Raw genomic sequence first — 20,588 nt, forward strand, 5'->3', positions numbered from 1 at the left:
AGTTTTGTTTTTAGGTATTGTAAAGAGTTTAAGTTTTTTAGCAGTATTTTCATTAATGAATGTTTTTACACTGCCGGAGTCCACCATAGCGTTCACGAAGTGCCCGTTAATTTGGCATTGAGTGAATGTGACATCTTTGGAGTTAGTTCCTAGTCAGGATAGAGAAGGTGAGGGGTAGTCAGAGTCGTCATAAAGAACAGCAGTATGAGTGTTAGAAATAGAAGATTTACACACTTTTGCCCAATGACCATTTTTTTTGCATTTTTTACATTCGGCGTTTCGTGCAGGACATAAATATCGAGGATGACGTGATTTTCCACAGAAAAAACAAACCCCTTTTGGATGCATATTTTCTTTAGTCACAGCTATACGATTGTAGCCCGAAGGATTATTTGTAGCTGCTACAGTAAAGTTATTTGCGTAGCTTATCGAATGCTTTTCTGCTTGTTCAAGAGATCTGGCCGTGGCATATGTGTCTTGTAAAGTCAGGATGGGTTTTTCTAACAGTCGTTGTCGGATGGACGAAGAAGAAATTCCACCGATGAAAGCTTCCCGAATGTATTGATTTTTGTTTTCTTCAGCAGAAACCGCTTCGAAGTTACATGTTTTGGCAAGCATTTCCAATTGTAGTATGAAGGCATCTATATTTTGTGTTGTTTGTTGCTTCGTCGTCATCAATCGATATCTATTATAAACAATATTTTCAGGTTTTAAATAAGCGGCGTCCAATGTTCTTAATGCACTATCGTAGTCGGTTTTATCGCTTATTAAATCGAAAACAGAGGCTGAAATACAATTGATCAAGGCAAATAAATTATCTGAAGTGTTTTCGATTAATCCGTTATTATGTGAGCGGATATAATTCTGGAGGATTGATTTCCAATGCCTATAGGATTTTTCGGAATTAGGACATGTAGGTTCCACCTCGAATCTGTCGGGACGTAAGATTCGATCCATTATTTTATTCTTTATTTTTTTTTACAGTTAATAAAATTGAAGTGAATAGTATCAGTAAGTAAAGAATTGCCTTTTAGAAAGGTTTTATTAACTGTAAAATACACGTACGCTCTTGAAAGGATCGAGCGGGAAAATGAAACAGAGGGCGCTTTTATTATGAATGTCAATCCCAATTATGAATGTCAATCTCTTAACAACAAATTAAATCATAACACATACTAAAAGGGTTTTTCTTATTTTGCAGATAATATTTCATTCCTGCCCGTGCTATGATAGTATATTTAATTGAAAATGTCTCCAAAGATGCAGCTTTCTGAGATTAAAAGAGCCTGGGGTTAAAATTTATTGCCTTTGTGGTGAAGAATTCTCAGATATAAATCGTTGAGAAGATGAAATCTTTAAGGATTAGTGTTCAAAAAACGATGAAATGGTACGTAGAAACCAAGACCTAAAAAAACAGAAAAGGACAAGGCCGTTAAAAGTGTTAAACCGACAGAAAAGACAGCTCTTTTAAAAGAACATTCCTCCCAGATAGGAAGAAATGTTCTTCAGAGTTTGCTGTTGAACTTAGGAAGGATGCAAACTAAAACATATCAGCTCAAACAGTGAAAAGAATGTTATTAGAAGCGGGATAAAAAGCCAGAAGAAGCCAAAATTGTCTCAGGCCAACTAGAAAAAACTGGAAATAGAAAAAAAAAGAAAAGAACACCTTATGATTGGGCTAAAATCGTTGGGTTTGACGAAAGTAACTTTAAGATAAGCTAACAGCTTCTATTTCCTAAACTTTGAAGGAAACAATTGAACTTTTTTATGTGAATAAACAACCATAACATGTATTCAACTATTGTAGTAAATTCGTATGTTTTTTCATCAGTTTTTTTTAAATTCCCAGTGAGCGGTCTATGTTCGCAGAAGGGAAGTAAATGTATTTCATCCTGAGTGTGAGATTTTAACTGTCACAGTTGGAGGAGAAAGGGTAATTGTTTCGGGCTGTATGGCCTCACTAGGCACTGACTGTTGGACACATGTGAGTGAGGAATGAACTCCACAATTTATAGTGTAATGCTTAACCAGATTAACCAAACCCCTTTAACTAAAATATTTAATAACATTAAAAAAAAACTTTCTTCCTTTCCTTTTCTCTTACTTCTCCTCTCTGCCCGTCTCTAAGCAAGTCTGTCGACCTATTCCACAAATCCCAACTCCCAATTATGAAAGATTTCCAGAAAACATATTCGATCAAACCCAGATCTCCAACTTCCAACGTAAACCTCCACTACCATGTCCTCTTCTCCAACATCAGGGGTTTACATTCGAACCTTCTAGAGGTTTAAAATCTATTACAGGAGACTAAAATTGAACCATTATTCCTAAGCGAGACTGGCATTGAATCGACTGTTTCCTAGAATAGGTAGTAATTAAAGGATACTCTAATTAACCTCTAAACCAGATCCCCAAGATCGCGATGAGCATGAAGTATGTGCCTACATTAAAGATGACTTTCTATGTGGCAGGGACATCTCACGAGAGGATCCTTACTTTCCCTATCCTATTCCGGGTTGCACTTGCTGATACTACCGTGTTTATATTTGCACTCTATCAGTCCCCCAACAGTGGAGTTACTACCTTTAAAAGCTTGTCTAAGAAAATAGACCAGGTCCTGACTGCGTATCCCTTAGCAAACATTCACATCTGTGGAGATTTCAATGTTTACAACCCACTCAAACAAGCCCAATGACGAGGAGGGGTTCTGTCATGATTTACCCAGTGCTTATTTTTTTAATTTTTTTTTTTACATAGGCATCACCACATTATCAAGGCCCAGAGGCCACTAAAGGATAAGGGTTTAAGAGTGTACAGTAGACATTGGACAATATAGTAATCATTAGTAATGAAAATTTGGTAAATTTGATAACTTATATGGAACGGCTCATCAAGAAATTATTTACTTTAGACTTGAATGCAACCATATTGTAGTCAGCCGGAAAGCAGGAAAACGGAAGACAATTCCACAGGCGTGCAGTTCTAAGAAAGAAGCTTTGTTCATGGAATCTACGATTAGGTTTAGGCACAGATAAAGAGTGGGGGGAATTATTGATAGTGTTTACAGCTAGACGAGTGTTTCTTGTGAAAGTTTGGCGAGGGGGGCCATAGATTGAGGCTCAGTCGAACACTTTCCATGAAAATAACGATACATCAGAGACAAACTCGCAACATCTCTTCTGTGAGATAGAGGTTGCAAGGAGGAGAAAAGGACATCTCCTACGAGGCTACGAAGTCTATTTTGAACTCTTTCAAGACAGGACAAGTCCTTTCTAGCAGCTCCTGCCCAGATGTGGCAACAGTATTCCATCCTTGGACGTACCTGGCTCTTATATAGATAGAGAATAGCATCAGCAGTGAGATATTTACCGGATCGATAGAAAGATCCCACCATTTTTCCAGCGGCCTTGGCAACAGATTTGATGTACGTGTTCCATTTAAGATCAAGAGTAATGGTCAAGCCCAGAAGCTTGTCAAAACTTGAGGCCTCCTGAAGACGAGAGCCATTCATTTCAATTGATGCCAAATGCGGATTAGAATGTTGATGATGTAAAGAGAGAAGTTTGGTTTTAGATGCATTAATTGTAATCAGCCACTCCTTTCCCCATTGTACTACGTGCTCAAGATCAGAGCAGAGAGAATTGGAGAGAACTTGGTCGTTTACTGTCTTAGATGTGGTACCATAAATGGTAGTCTCGTCAGCATAAATGTCTACAACTGATGTAAGGATGTGATTTGGAAGATCATTAATGTAGATCAGGAAGAGAGTTGGGCCCAGGATGGACCCCTGAGGGACACCAGCATTAATACTGTGAGCTTCTGATTTTTGCCCCTCAACTACTACTCTTATGAACCTATCAGAAAGAAATGATTTAATAATTGAGAAGACTATACCATAGCTGGCGATCTTATGAAGTAAACCTTTATGCCACACCCTATCAAAGGCCTTAGATATGTCAAGAGCAATTGCCCTAGAAAGATTGCCATCGTCGAGAGATTTGCTAATCCTATGCGATATAACTGTAAGCACATCTGCTGTAGATCTAGCAGAACGGAAACCATATTGAGTGTCACTAAGAAGGTTATTTTTGTTGAGATGGTTGATTACTTCTGTATTTAACACAGGTTACAGCAACGTACTCATGACGCACAGAAAACTTATTGGCCTGTACTGAGAGGGGGATGATCACCTGAATTCTTAAATACATGGCATACTGATGAGATTTTCCAGAGAGATGGGAAACTATTCTCCTTAAGACAACGTTTAAACAGTTTTGTAAGTATGGGCGCTAGTTCAGGTTGAAGTTTTTTGATTACTATACTTGGAATACCGTCAGGGCCAGTTGCTTTACTGGAATCAAGGTTTTTGATTAGCTTCGCAACATCACGTACAGATATACGTATATCACATAGCGTGTTTTTTGATACAGGAGGAAATATTGGGGGTTGGCGGCCTTGGTCGCAAAGGGTAGAATTAGCTGCAAAGTTCTTGACAAAGAGTTTGGCTTTGTCTGATGCTGACGAGATTACCTCAAGTCCATTGATAATAGTTGGGATGGAGCACATGCTTCTGTTCAGGATTCTGTTTGCTATTTGCAAAAACTGGTGGGAACCAAGCCGCTGCTCAGCTACTTTGGACTTAACAGATTGAGCATATAACTCTCTTGCGTTCCTTATTACTTTCTTACAATGGTTGCTGGCAGACGTGAAAACGGCTTTAGTTTCCATACATCTATTACGTTTGAAGCAGTGGAAAAAGTGATTTCTGTGCGCAATGGCAGCAGCACATTCTGGAGAGAACCATGGCTGGCTGTTAGGTTTTTGCTGAAACTGTTTAGAGGGTATGAAATGGTCAATACCTACAATTAACCATTCAGTCAGGTCTAATACTATAGAGGGCACATCCTTTTTAAACATGGAATGCAGATGTAGATCAGATATAAATGTACGGAAGCTATCCCAGTCAGTCTTAGTGTATCGATATACTGTACGATGGAGAAGTACGTCTGGGGACTTATTACATTTCATTTTTATCTTAATTGATACAACAGAGTGGTCGGAAGATCCAAGAGGCGACAGAACAGAAACTGAACATAGTTCAGGGCAAGTTGTGAGAAAAAGGTCTAGTAGGCTCGCATACTGGCCGTCATCGTCGGGCACACGGGTGGGTTCCTGAACAATCTGAGTGAGGTCATAGGCAATGGAGAAATCATGACAGAACCTCCACTCATCATCGGTCTTGTTTGAGTGGGTCAACCATTCGACGTTGTGAACATTGAAGTCTCCACATACGTGAATGTTAGCTGAAGGATAAGCAGATAGGACTTGGTCAATTTTCTCAGATATGCTTTGAAAGATAGTAACTCCGCTGTTGTGGGGGCGATAGAGAGTAAATATAAATGCAGTAGTGTGAGCTAAAGCAACCCGGAAGCACATATAAGGTAAGTTAGGATCTTCCCTGGAGATGTCCTTCCCACATGGAAAGATATCTTTTATATAGGCACATATTCCATGCCCATGGCGATCTTGGGGGTCAGATTTAGAAGTTAAGTTAGTGTATCCTGTAATTGCAAACTCTTCTAGGGAAATAGCCTGTCCAATGCCAGTCTCACTTAAAAGTAAAAGGTCTGGTTTAGTCTCCTGTAATTGGGTTTCAACCTCTGGAAGGTTAGAACGAAGACCCCTGATGTTGGAGAAGGAGACATGGTAGTAGGGGTCTACGTTGGAAGTTGGAGAACCGGGTTTAATCGTGTATTTTTTCTTGAAACTTGTCATGATGAAATTTTGAAATTTGTGGACTAGGTCGTCAGATTTACTTAGAGCAGGACAGAGAGGGGAAAGTAAGAGAGAAAAAGAAACGAAGATTTTTTTTTTATTTTTAGCTAATGATAAGGTAAAGCCGTAACAATTACCCACTAGTATGGCATCGAGAGGCCCCACCAGAAGCTACTGCATGGTCCAGATTCCATTCACCAAATGGCAATACAGCAGCCCCAGTACTTTGCACCTGCTGATAGGACAGCCTCCTTAGTGGTTAATCCAAGGTTCGGGTCCCTGACTATCAGGCGGATAACGTCAGCCCAGACAAAACGTTTACCTCCAGCACCCTTACTACTGACATTGTTACAAGGATAGACATAGAAACAGAAAATTTCCACCAACTCCGCCAACTGTTCGCGCAAAATACTGCTAACCTAGAAAACAGCTTTTTCTTCTCCCTTTGTCAGAAAAATCACTCATTAAAAAATGAGGACTGAGGGACAAATAAGAAGAAGCGAGAGTAACAGGAGCTGCCGATAACGCATCCACAATGCGTTTTCTACTCTCCATTAAAAAAAACAAACTATTAAGTATTGTACTTAATAAAAGTCCAACAGACGTGTTTAATGGGAAGTATGGTGATAGATTCCCCTCTCACAAACTAAAAATGAGTACAATTAGGTAATCTATTTTTGCAATAAACTCGGAAGATCAATAAACATTTATGGACGAGAAAAAAAGCTAGCATTTAATACAACAGAAATACATAAATAAAATACTGAAATAAAATATAGTTATTAATATTTGAATCTAAAAATAAAAAGTGCGAATTAGTATAGAAATCACTTATCTCAAAAACACTTCCGTCTCCAAACTGCAAACTAGTGAAGAATTTAACTATTAATAGCGTTCAGAAGATTTTTTTTTTAATTAACCGTTAAAAGAAAAGCGTAATTTTATTCTGAACTTTAAATAGTCACGTTTTAAGAAACTTACGATATAAAAAAAAAGCGGATGGGGGGGTTCTTCCGAAGTTAGTTGGTGACGTTATAAGTAATTGCGAGATAAGATGGAAGCCAGAAATTAGGGGTAGGGGACTGAAAATGATAATATAATGGATTGATTAAACAATATTTAAGATCAACTTGGTAGATAAACATTTATGGACGAGAAAAAAGCTAGCATTTAATACAACAGAAATACATAAATTAAATACTGAAATAAAATGTAGTTATTAATATTTGAATCTAAAAATAAAAAGTGCGAATTAGTATAGAAATCACTTATCTCAAAAACACTTCCGTCTCCAAACTGCAAACTAGTGAAGAATTTAACTATTAATAGCGTTCAGAAGATTTTTTTTTAAATTAACCGTTAAAAGAAAAGCGTGATTTTATTCTGAACTTTAAGTAGTCACGTTTTAAGAAACTTACGATATAAAAGAAAAGCGGATGGGGGGGTCTTCCGAAGTTAGTTAGTGACGTTATAAGTAATTGCGAGATAAGATGGAAGCCAGAAATTAGGGGTGGGGGACTGAAAATGATAATATAATGGATTGATTATACAATATTTAAGATCAACTTTGTAGATAAACATTTATGGACGAAAAAAGAAAGCTAGCATTTAATACAACAGAAATACATAAATTAAATACTGAAATAAAATGTAGTTATTAATATTTGAATCTAAAAATAAAAAGTGCGAATTAGTATAGAAATCACTTATCTCAAAAAGTCTTCTGAGAGACATCGCCATCGTACAGTACATCGATACTCCATGGCTGATTTGGATAGCTTCCGCACATTTATATCATATCTAAATCTATGTCCCATGTTAAAAAGGACGTGTTCTCTATAGTATCAGACCTGAAGCAATCGTTAATTGTAGGTATAGACTGTTTTATACCCTCCAACAATTTCAGCAAAAATCTACCAGCCAACCATGGTTCTCTCCAGAATGTACTGCTGCCATTGCACACAGATATCACTTTTCCATTGCTTCCAACGTAATTGATTACTGAGGCTAAAGCCGGCTTCAAGTCAGCCAGCCACCTCTGTAAAAAGTAATAAAGAATGCGAGGGAGTTTTGTGCTCACTCCCTCAAGTCCAAAGTAATTGAGCAGCAGCTAGGGTCCCATCAGATTTGACAAATAGCAAAGAGAATCCTGAACATACTCTATCCAAACTATCATCAATGGTCCTGAGGTAATCTCGTTAACATCAGACAAAGCCAAACTCTTTGCCAAGTTCTTTGCAGCTAATTCTAACCTTTAGGACTAAGGTCGCCAACCCGCAGTATTTCCTCGTGTATCTGAAAACAAGCTATACGACATACAAATATCTGTACGTGATGTTGCCAAGCAAATCAAAAACCTTGATACAGTAAAGCAACTGTCCATTCCAATTATAGTGCTGAAAAAGCTTCAACCAGAACAAGCGCTCATACTTACAAAGTTATTTAGGCGTTGTCTTAAGGAGAAATGCTTCCCAACACCTTGGAAAATCCTATCAGTATGCCCTGTATTTTAGAATTCAAGTGATCCCCCTTCTCCCTCTCAGTACAGACCAATAACTCTCCTGTGCCTTCTGAGTAAGCTGCTGAAATATGTGTTAAATAGAGAAGTAGTCAAATAACCTTCTTAGTGAGGTACAGTATGAATTCCGTTCTGCTAGATATAGAGCAGACGTGTTTACAGTTGTATCTCATAGAGTTAGCGAACCACTCGACGGACGCTTACGCTAAAGAGCAATTGCTCTTGACATATCAAAGGCCTTTGATAATGTATGGCATAAAGGTCTACTTCACAAGATCACCAGCTATAATATAGCTGGAAATGTCTACTCAATTATTAAATCATATCTCTCTGATAGGTTCATAAGAGTAGTGGTTGATGGGCAGAAATCAGAAGCTCTCAGTATTAATGCTGGGCCCAACTCTCTTCCTGATCTACATTAATGATCTTCCAAATCACATCCTTACATCATCCGTAGGCATTTATGCTGACGACATTACAGTCTATGGTAGCACATCAAAGACCGTAAACGACCAAGTTCTCTCTGATTCTCTCTCTTTTGATCTAAAGCATGCGTTACAATGGAAAAAGAGGTGGCTGGTTACTTTTAATGCATTTAAAACCAAGGCTCTATCTCTACAACATCTACGTTCTGATGCCGATCTGGCATAGGTTGAAATGAATGGCATCGTTTTGGGGAGGCTGCATGTTCTGACAAGCTTCTGGGCTTGAATAACTCCTGATCTGAAACGGAACAGGTATATTAAATCCATTGCCAAGGTGGCTGGAAAAATGGTTGGGTCCTTCTACCGCTCCACTGGATCTCACGCCTGATGCAATTCTCTACTAATATAAAAGTCAGGTTCGGCCAACGATGAAGTAATGTTACCACATCTGGGTCGGAGCTTCTAGCAGCAGTTGATCCTGCCTTGACAGAGTTCAAAATAGACTTCGCAGCTGAGTGGGGTATGCCCTTTTCTCTTCCTTGCAACCTCTTTCGCACAGGAGAGACGTTGCGAGCCTGTCTCCGCTTTATCGTTATTTTCATGGCAAGTGCTCGTCTGAGCTTGAGAAAAAAGATTACAGTGATGAAGTTGAAGATCTATATCTTATTGAAACTTTGTGGTCGCATCTGGGGGAAAAATGAGAATTCACAAATGTTTATCAAAATAAACTAGAGACCAAACGCCATGAAAAGTGGAAGCAAATAGATTAGTTAAAATAGATTTATTAATGTTTATTCCACTATTCTTAACCTCGAAATATATAAGTTTTAATCATGACTTCGATTTTTCATTAGTCCTCCATAATTTGGACAATATCTGTATATGCGTACTTGTGTGTGCTTTCGTGTGCACGGGCCTGGGGGATATATACATAGACACACGCACAAATATATACATATGTGTGCGTTTTTATGTGTGTCTGTGTATATATACTTGTCATGTGTGTGTACTTACATACACACAAACACGCATGTATATATATATGTGTGTGTGTGCATGTGTGTGTATGTGTGAGTGCGTGCTTTTGTGTTTATTCTGGTGCCAGCGCATTACACGAATTGTTTTTTATTATCATGAATTTTGCTTTTTTTTAATACAGCCGTTTACCATCAATTTGTATATACTTTGTTTTTTTTTTAATTTAACACACATCGCCATCCATACATTATAAATTTGATATACATAAAGGGTGAAATATAATTGATAAAACATATTTTCCCATAAACATGTATATATGACGACTGCAGCAAATTCACAGATGATTTCCGTCTCAAAATTCATGTTCTGCATAAAGTATTCTCTCGTGTCCTTCGGTGACTCTAAAGACCTGTTACAGGGGCGATGGCAGGCATGCCACACTAAGATCAATGTCTTAACGGGGTGATTAGGTCTTAATGATGAATATTGTCTTTGTGCACTACCATGTGCCTTCTCATTCCAGATATAAAGCTGCATACCTTACTCCATATTACACACACTGGGATTTGCGGTCGCTGTTGAACATTAAATGAAGATGGTCGGCTATTGTGAGACTTTAGATGGCTCACATACCCTGCCTCCGAAACTTTTAGCTTACATAGTTCAAACCAAATGTTTCACAGATCCAAGTTGCATTGTTAAATGAGAAAAATGGCAGATCTCCCCTCCTAAGTGCGCTTTATAGCTTTGCAAACTCCATCCTTTTACTCGGGGGAGAACCACAGCCATTTTTTAAACTAAACGATCGACCACAGTTTCTCCCCAAATGTCCGTTTCAATATCTATATCGCTCAAGTTCCTTTTTAAGCAATCCTTGTAGCGCTTTCTGGGATTATGTTTACCACTCGCAAATACTCCGTAGAATAGTCGCTTCGGGAGACGATCCAAATACTTCTCAAGCACTTAAGATGGAAATATTTACGAACCTTAATGTATCTTTTGTGGGTTTTCCATGTTTTTGCAGCATGGAAAAGCACTGTGACAACACACGCTATATACACATCCATTTTGATCTTTATGGTGAGTCTATGATAACTACATGCCTCCTTCTCCAGTTTCCAAAATGCAACCAAAGCCTTTTGAATGCGGGCGTATATCTTGGCATTCAAGGAGCCATCTCTGGATTATACACTTCCCAGGTAGATTAAAACATTCACCACCTCAAGCCTAGTACAATTAACGAATATGTTTGGCTCAATCTACCCCTCTGCAGGAAGAGGTGGTAATATAACCTTAGTTTTCTTTAAGCTAATTTTGAGCCCGAACGCATCATAGGCTAGTGAAAAGTCGTCTCTAATCACATGCATGTCGTACTCAGTGTTAGCGAGAATGTTTGCATCATCTGCATAAAGAAGTTTCTACTCAAATCTTGAAACTCTTTTGATTTTGCATTAAATCTCCTTAGGTTAAAAACCTTTCCAGATGCTCTGAAGTGTAAGAGGACACCTCCGCCACATCTGGGAGAATGCATACCTCAACGGAACCGCAAAATAGATAGAAAAAAGAGGTTGGCAGGAATATATGAGAGCTTCCATATTCCGGTGGATTTCCAAAAACATACGCACAAATATCGGCGGACAACCAAGCGTATCAAACACCCTCCACAAATCATCTCGATTGACTGTATAAAAAGCTTTTGACCGATCAACAAAGACCTGATACACGGGCACTCATTGCTCAATACATTTCTCCCGTACCTGGCAGGTGGAAAATGTCATATCCACATAGCCTCTTTCTGATCTAAAGTTGCACTTACTTTCAGACACCATTAATGGGCAGATTCCTTCTGGATTCGGTTTAGTAAAACTCGTGCAAGATCTTTATCAACGGACTCAAGAAGAGAAATCCTACAGTGATTGTCACAGATCAACATTTCTCTTTTACTCGTGTATAGAGGTATCAGAATTCCATTGTCCAGTCTTGTTGAATGGTTTCACCTCATTTCTGCACAACGAGGTCAAAGGTTGTCTGGCGCAATTCTTACTACCAGTTTTTATGAGCTTCACAGGTATGTGTACTATTGCCTTTCCAGTTTTGATTTGTGTCACAACCTCATCCACTTCCTCTATTTTTGGAATGTTATCCATTGAGTGTTTTATCTTTAACTTGGGTAAACCTTCAATCAAAACCTCATCAACAACTAATGTATAATAGAAGAGGCCACGGAAGTTTTCCTGTTAGAGCTCCAAAATTATAGAAGCGTCCTTGCCATTTTTCTTTGGACGTGCCCGCTTTGCAGAGTGCACACCTCGAGCGTTTGTCAGGTAAGCCCGTCTGTTCGCAATTTATTACACATTTTCTCCCACAGATTGTATTTACACGAGCCAGTAACTCCGGATTCTTTAACTTGTCAACATCAATGCGTTTAGAAACCCGAACTCCTGTCATGCCTACCTTATTGCGTATACGCAGCTTTAATTTTCTTCAAACCAACTTATGATCTGACTCACACTCAGCATTACGCATTACTCGAACATTGCATGTATCTGCAAGATCGCGTTTGCGAGTGATAATAAAATAAATTAAATTACCTTGCTATGATCTGGGATTTGTCCAAGTAGGTTTGTGCTTATCTTTCTGAAAGAACAATGCATCGTAGAGTACCAATGCTTGCTCAGAACAAAATTCCAACAACTATAACCCCCCGCTGTTTTGCGAATATCGCGACGCCCCAGAGCATTCTATATCTCCCAATCCTTCCCAACGCAAGCATTGAACTCACCTAGAATTATGAGCTTTTCATTGTTAGGTACCGATGATGTTACTTCACTGAGTGCTCTATAGAAAGCCAGGATGACTTCTTCGGTCGCTTGCATAGTTGGAGTATAGACGGATAAAATCGAGAGGAATCGACTGCACGAATGTAGAATTCTGTTTCATGATACAGTCAGTAACAGCAGAGGATCTTTCAATCTTGTCAAATAGAACTGATCTTATTGCAGCACCCTCCCTGCAATCACGTCGTTTGCCTTTTGGCTTTCCACCCCAGAATATGGAATATCCTGAACCTACCTCAAGTAAATGGTCTTCCCCGAGGAGGCGAGTCTCAGATAGAGTGGCTTTATCAATATTTAATCCATCAAGTACTCTAGTCACTGGAGCTGTTCTTTCTAGGCGTTTTGATTTGTCAATATGCAAGAGATTTGACATTCGAGTAGGTGATGTTTAATTTGCAGCTCATTTCAGCATAAGCTTTGCTATTATTTCTCATATTTTTGTTTCTGCGTGAACGAACAGCCGTCAGTTGCAGATGATGTCCAGCGTAAGTTGATAGGAATGTTTAATGCATCTTTTCTAGCATCTTCCTACAAAAGATGGATGAGCAGTGCTCTCCCTGAACAGGGCTGCTCAGCCACAGAAACCTTCACCGAAATATGGCCATATCAATGAAGACAAAATAGCGATATTAAGATAAGACCCTGCCGACCACGCGTAGATTTGTGACTATGCATTTCCAACCTGTCAAGTCTGTGCACGTCGTCAGTCTTCCAATACCTAGGTTTTTGAAAGAACAGCTTCAACAGCTGCAGAGTAAGGACATCTGTAAATCATTGGATTTTAGTGATGTGAGTTGTGCCACGCTTACACCACTTTTGGGGCTTAAAAAACAATGCTCCAGTAAAAATCAGAAGCAAAATGATCGATAGGTATTTCAGCTGCTGATTTTATATCGAAGTTTTCCTTCTTCTGCATGAGTTGCCTTAACTACAGCTAATAAATCCCCGCTTGACCCATCGTGGAAAGGCTATCGCACGCCAGAATCCAACTTAGTAATTTACATAAATATACACAATTTTTGGATCTTTACATACCGAGACTGTCCAGCACACCAGACACTTCATAAGTTTGAAGTAGGAGTTTTCGGTTTCCCAGATAAAAGGCCGACACTGACACGAGCTTCATCTACCCTTGCTAGTTTACCCATAGTGTAAGCTAGTTCGTAAGCATCAGGGCATATCCACACGCCGCTAGGCCTGCAAGGCGCACGTCTGGGGACCAAGCCTACTCTGAGTCCCTTGTAGCCGCGAAGTACCCAGTGTCCCTGTGTTTTCACGTGGAGGGATCACAAAGGCTTGCTGAAAAAGAGGCTATGTACTTGTAGGGAGAGACTTATGCACTCGGAACGCCTTATCGCAGTGCTGTCAGACAGCGGTGCTAGCAAACGGTGAGGGATGAAGAGAAAGGTATACAGGCACTTCGCCAACGCACTAGACGCTTCATGTAAGCCATACGTCACACACACACACACTCACACATACACGCACACACAAACACAAACACATATATGTGTACATATCTATGTATCTAACTATCTATATAAATATATACATACACATACATACATATATATACACACACACATATATATATACAGTGATGATCATATTTATTGGCACGGTAAAATAAAAGTTGGCACGGTAAAATAAAAGTTAAATTTTGTCTAATAAATTCTAAAAAAGGGATTAAATTAAAGAAAATAACAAAGTATATTATGTATTTTTAACTGGCCTTTCCGATGCAGCAATCGGATTTTAGAAAAAATAAATAACAAAGGAACAACAAACATAATTGCAAAAAACCCTTGTTCAAAATTATTGGCACGATTTATTTAATAATCAATTGTATAGCCTTTGGCCTTGATTACCTTCCTCAGTCGCTTTTCATAGTTTACAACCAAGTTGTTGCACTCTTCAGTAGTAATTTTAGCCCACTCTTCCTGACAATAATCCTCCAATTGAATAAGATTCTTAGGCTTCCTTTGCATTACCCTCAATTTTAATGTTCTCCATAAATTTTCAATTGGATTAAGGTCCACTCCAAAACATTAATATGATTGTCCTCAAGCCATTTCTTAGTCAGTTTAGCCGAATGCTTTGGGTCATTATCTTATTTTCTTTAATTTAATCCCTTTTTTAGAATTTATTAGACAAAATTTAACTTTTATTTTACCGTGCCAATAAATATGATCATCACTGTATATATATATATATATATATATCTGTGTGTGCATGTGTTTCTGTTTGCATTTTGTTCATCATGAATGGCTGTCGCCTCATTTTGACATTTAATAATAAGAATAAGATTAACATAATATGGCCCAAATTACACTCACTTGCGTCTAATTAACTGTTGAAAAACTCATAATGCTCGATTAAATCGATCATAAGTGAATCCTACACATATAAATATATAAGTATCTGACTATATAAAGTTTATGAAGTACTGCTTGCTTACTGTTGTCGCAAATATCTAGTTCTACGTAAAAATATGGAGTATTGATGTAAATTTATTAATTCCGAATAAATACATTTGTTTTTCACACACGTGCCAATTGAAGAAGCGATTGTTTTTTAATATTAAAAGAAAGCAATTCTAGACGTTTTTAGATTATCATTTTTATATAAACTGTTCCAAAGTGTGAAGCCTCTTGATATATGAAGGTAAAATAATACTTTAAGATTAAAAGGCTTGTAAATGAAATAGATGTAATATATGTTGGCACAAAACCGCAATTATCTTTTTCTTTGTTAGAACTATCGCTCGTTGAATATGAAGATTAAAACCAGAATAAAGGAAGCGAGTGTTATAAACATCTGAAAGAAAACCCAAGATCAACTTTCTACTCTCCCCGATATATAAAATATCAATTCGCTGTTTCTTTTATTTATTAAATGTATATACTATTGTGTTTGATAACATATTTTTACATATATTGTTTTGAAACTTCATTCTGTGCATTTTTCCTAACTGGGGATTTTTTCCTTGTGGTAAAATTTTAGTAAGAAAATGTTTGTATTGATAACAACATGTCGACTACATCTTGTATAAACATATTTTTAAACAATATTTTATTAAATTTATTGCGAGTATTATACGCCTTATATAAAGTATGTGTAAATATTATAGGGTTTCGTTGCTTGTATGTTTTGATAAAGAGACTGGAAAATTGAAAGAATCCTAGCAAAGAAAACTAAAATATATTTCGATTCACAAAAACATAAAAATGATGACGATGTGGTGCGCATATATTAGTTCCTCATTTTATGGACGGAATATTTCTAACATAACGCTAAGGTACAAACACGTGTTGATGTTTCGTTAACAATTATTTATTGACTGTTCACATTCGTTTCGGCTTATCAAGTCTTCTTATTTAATTTACAGTTGCCATTTAAGCAAGTATACTTTTGATACGTGATCGTCATCCTCTTATCATTACATATAGATAATGACCGGAAACGTCATATCAACCCTTTTTGTCTTTAAGTTTCATAGAGAGTTTAAGCACATACATTTTAGGACATCCTTTAACTGAGCTCTCGCTCTATATGTCCATCTCTATAGGATTCTATTCTGCAAGGTAAAGTTCTTGCAAAAACACTAATGGAAACGTGTAATTCTTCTTGGGTTTTCGATACAGTTGAGTTTATTGTGGACTTTAAGCCACAGTATTTCCAAAACGCATTCCCAGGTTCTCTTCTAGACCTTATATAAAGTTGAGGGGAGTAATGCTACATCTTTAAAACGCGTTTTTTGTACCTTCGCTCTTCTCGTAAATATCATGGAAGATGTTCAAAAGAATTAGTCTAGAACCGAAAATGTTCATGATTATTAAGCACGTAAATGGTGACAGAAATATATATTTTTACTTGCGACAAATTAGCAAGCAAGATTGATTTTAATATAGCTATTAGAACAGTCTGCATCCTATCCATGAATACTTCTAAGCGCCTTCTTAAAAGTTTGTGCTAGTTCCATTAGCACAAATCATGTCATGTACATAAACATATAAAAATTATGCTCTGCTTTTATTTATTGGATTAAAAAAAAATGTCATTAGCAATTTAATAATTGCAGAATGTGTATGTCAAACACGGAGAAATAACTGTATTGTATAGTGCTAACTAAAGCCAAATAAAGCAAAAACAACTTTAAATGTTATAATTCATATTGTTTTTCGACAAGAGGATTGTAAAAGCTTTCACTGAAGTAAACAAAAATTAGAGCAGAATGTAGTCGTTTTGTGTATTAAAACTCAGTCTAGAATGCACAGTTACTTGTTTACTGCTGTGATGTCCACCATAAGTATTACAATGAACTCTTCCAATTACTATACAGATCTAAACAATATGTCTCTCGACGTTATGTACGTTTCAAGCATACTTGGCAGTCGGGCTGACGTATAACCATTCTCCTCATTTGAATTATTTATTTGTTCAATATATGTTGTTTTTACTAAATATCGAATCATGATTTTCTTCTAAACTCTTACCAGATCACAACAGTTAATGATATAGTTTTGGATGTTTATGAATATAAAATTTTTAATTTTAAACTTTTTGCAGACATCGTTGGTGATAACATACGAAGAAAAATAGAAAGCCAGAGTCACATAATTGTGGCCGTCAAATTTCCATTAACCGAGGTTACGAAATACGAAAATTTGATTTGGAATTATGGGTGACGGGTTCTCCGGGTGAGAGCGCTGTCGGTGACACATGTTGAACTGTGGACTCGGAAATGATATAATTTTAACTGTTATCTTTGCACAGTGGTGTTATATTAGGACAGTGTAATTACTTAGTTTATGTTAATATAATTTTTTATGAGAAAGCAAATCAACGACGGAAGTTTTTTTTTTTAATTATTGCTTCTGTGAAGGAGCTGGCATTGCTACCAGACCGGACGGTCAGCATCAGTTATTTTTCAGAAACCATCTATTAGGAGAGGAGTACTTAACTAGACACCAAAGGGAGGCCTTTAACTCGCGGATCAACAACAACAAATACAACGTAGCGTGAACCCTGGATCTGCGGACTTTTCTTGTAGAAACAGAATAATCAGAATCCCTCCTCAAACTCTGTCACCATGTAGACGATCAAACAAAACTGTCGTGCTGTGAGAATTATTCTTGTGTCTAGAACAACTATTGAAGTTTTTTGGGCGTTCCGTGATGTGTCTTCTTTTGATTATATATATATATATATATATATATATATATATATATATATATATATATATATATATATATATATATAGGTGTGTATATATATACATGTTTAAATATATACGTCTATATATACATATATATATATATACAAATATTCATGCATATATACATACATACATATATGCATGCATACATACATACACGTCTATGCATACATATACACGTATACCTATATATACATACACATTTATACATGCATATATATACATACATACATAAATATATATATGTGTGTGTGCGTGTATGTGTGTGTGTGAGTATATATATATATATTTGAATATTGCAATCATAAAAGGAAGACTTATATTGTTCATGATTAAAAGTAAAACGCCTTTAAATATATAAAAAAATGATACAGGAGAAAAAAAAGAAGAACGTGGACTAAGCTGACCGCTTTCGCCCTCGTTTTTCCAAAGCCTTGTAACGGGATTTGCGCTTAAAATAAGGAAAAAACAATGTACATAATTAAAATAAGCTGCGTTGCGTTTTATTTACGGGTAAAACGGGGAAGCGATTAAAATAAAGCTCCGTTTTTACATAATTTTTAAGACCCTAGAGGTTTGTCACGCTCAAACCTAAGAGCCATTCCCTTTTGAGTTTGGTTTTAAATAGGATCAAAGATGTTCTACCCTGACATACTTTTATTGAATCACACACTTTTTAATCAAAGTTATACACAATACTAGTATGTAATCTGTATTGCGCTACTCTTGATAATATGAAATAAATAATGGTTTTACTTACAGTTTAAAATGCAAAAGTCAAGTATCATGGCTCAATTGTGCACTAAACAGAAACATTTATTTCGAACGAACCCCTTTCTTATGAAAGAACCAACTGTTTATTTATATGATTATTTTTCTTGCATTTCTTGCATTAAAGATAAACGCACAAATATCAAGTATCACGGTTCAATTGTGCTCTTAGAAGAAACATTTATTTCAAACACTGCTTTAAAAATGATACAGACAATTTATAGGCTGGGTGTTTTTTTCTGCTTGTGTGGTGTTACTTTCTATGAGGTGTAAACTTTGGGCAAGATCGAACTTCCTTCTGTATTTTGTTTCGATTATTGATTATCGTTACTTATCACACGCATTGCGATACGAAACCTACAAATGAACAATCTCATAAACATTAGGAACCTCTATGAAAAATTTGAAAAAAAATCATGTCATCCGTTTCAGAGCCCATAAGAAACGGTCTCACATAAGCACAGAAAAAAGATAGATATATAGATATATTCAATAAAGCTATTCGGAATTGCAACAATAATTTAGGTTTAACAAAACTGAATTTAAACTTTCAGATCATACATAAATTTAATGTATATTTGAAAGCCACAGAAGGATTTACTTAATTCACAGAATACTTCTGTAAAATTTGAATGATTAAATTATATATTCAAACACTACCGTGTTTGAATATATGGTTCAGTGGAAGTTTTAGTTATTTAGAACTGCTTTACTCATTTTTCGACCAACAATTATTATAGTTTATTGATCACCTTCTCAGCTATATTATGAAAAAAAATGTTTAATTTAAGTTCAGTAAAACAAAAGTCATGCTGAATTCATAGGTGTTCAAAATCGTAAAAAAAGTAAGAAGCTGCGCGTGTTTTATGACTGGTTTCTATAGCAACAAAGTCGCTCACGCGACTACTGTTGCGACCAATTCACTGTTCTCGCGAAAAGAGAAGTAACAAGTTTAAAAGACAGAATGAATGATAATTGGGGGATTTTATTGAAAGCAGACGAGTGCGTACATTATTATTATTAATGGGGGCAAAAAATAAAACTGAAATTAAACAAAGGGCATGTGAATTTACTGGAAGCCTGGAAAAATCATGGATTACAGTTGAAAAATGCAGGCACGAAAAGTAATGATTTAGCTTAAACATGAAAAAGAAAAGGACCATATATTCTAGGAAAAATATAATAAATATATAACTTAAAATATTGCAGTATTAAGATATTTTTAAAATTCAATTTAAGATTATATAATCAATTCTTAATGCTGCAATATTTTAATTTATAAATTTATTATATATTTTACAAGAATATCTTGTCCTTTTCTATTCCATCTTTTAGTTTAACCATACTACTTTTCATGCTCGCATTTTTCTATTGTCATACATACATACATATATATATATATATATATATATATATATATATATATATATATATATATGGATTTTGTGCGTGCGTGTGTATGTGTGTGTGTGTGTGTGAGAGTGAGTTTGTTAAATCTATATGCCTAAATGATTGGGTCGGCTTTTATGAAATTTCACACAAATGTATTTTATGTATCTGGCAGTTTTCTCGGGTTTTGTATCGAAATGTCTTTGATAAATATCGAAAATCGATAACTAAAAATCCGATGAAAGATTAAATAGGCATTTTAGACCAAAGTTAACACCTTATACAACGTAGTTAATTTCATAAGTTTTATTACTACACAAGCAATAACGTCTGGGACATGAAATCAACATTTATGTTTCTGTTGAACCATGATATTTAGGTTTTGCATGTTATACTTTAAATCAAACCGTTATATATAATTTTATAAAATCAGCAGTGCAATTTAAACTACAATTTATTTTAGACTAAGTTACTGCTGGGATGTAGGTAGAACTTTATCCCAGTGCTTGGCGATGGGTCCCCAAGTAGAGTAAGCGAGCAATCGATTTTCTTTAAAAATTGGGAGCTTTCACCAATGTCAATGACAATGAAATATGGGAATGTGAAAAGTTCGTTGATCATCATTCAATTTCGGAAAATATCAAGTTTCTATGGCAGTATATATATATATATATATA

The sequence above is a fragment of the Euprymna scolopes genome, chromosome 3 (assembly GCF_053919585.1).
Source record: "Euprymna scolopes isolate OS-2025 chromosome 3, ASM5391958v1, whole genome shotgun sequence".
Taxonomy (NCBI): Eukaryota; Metazoa; Mollusca; class Cephalopoda; order Sepiida; family Sepiolidae; genus Euprymna; species Euprymna scolopes.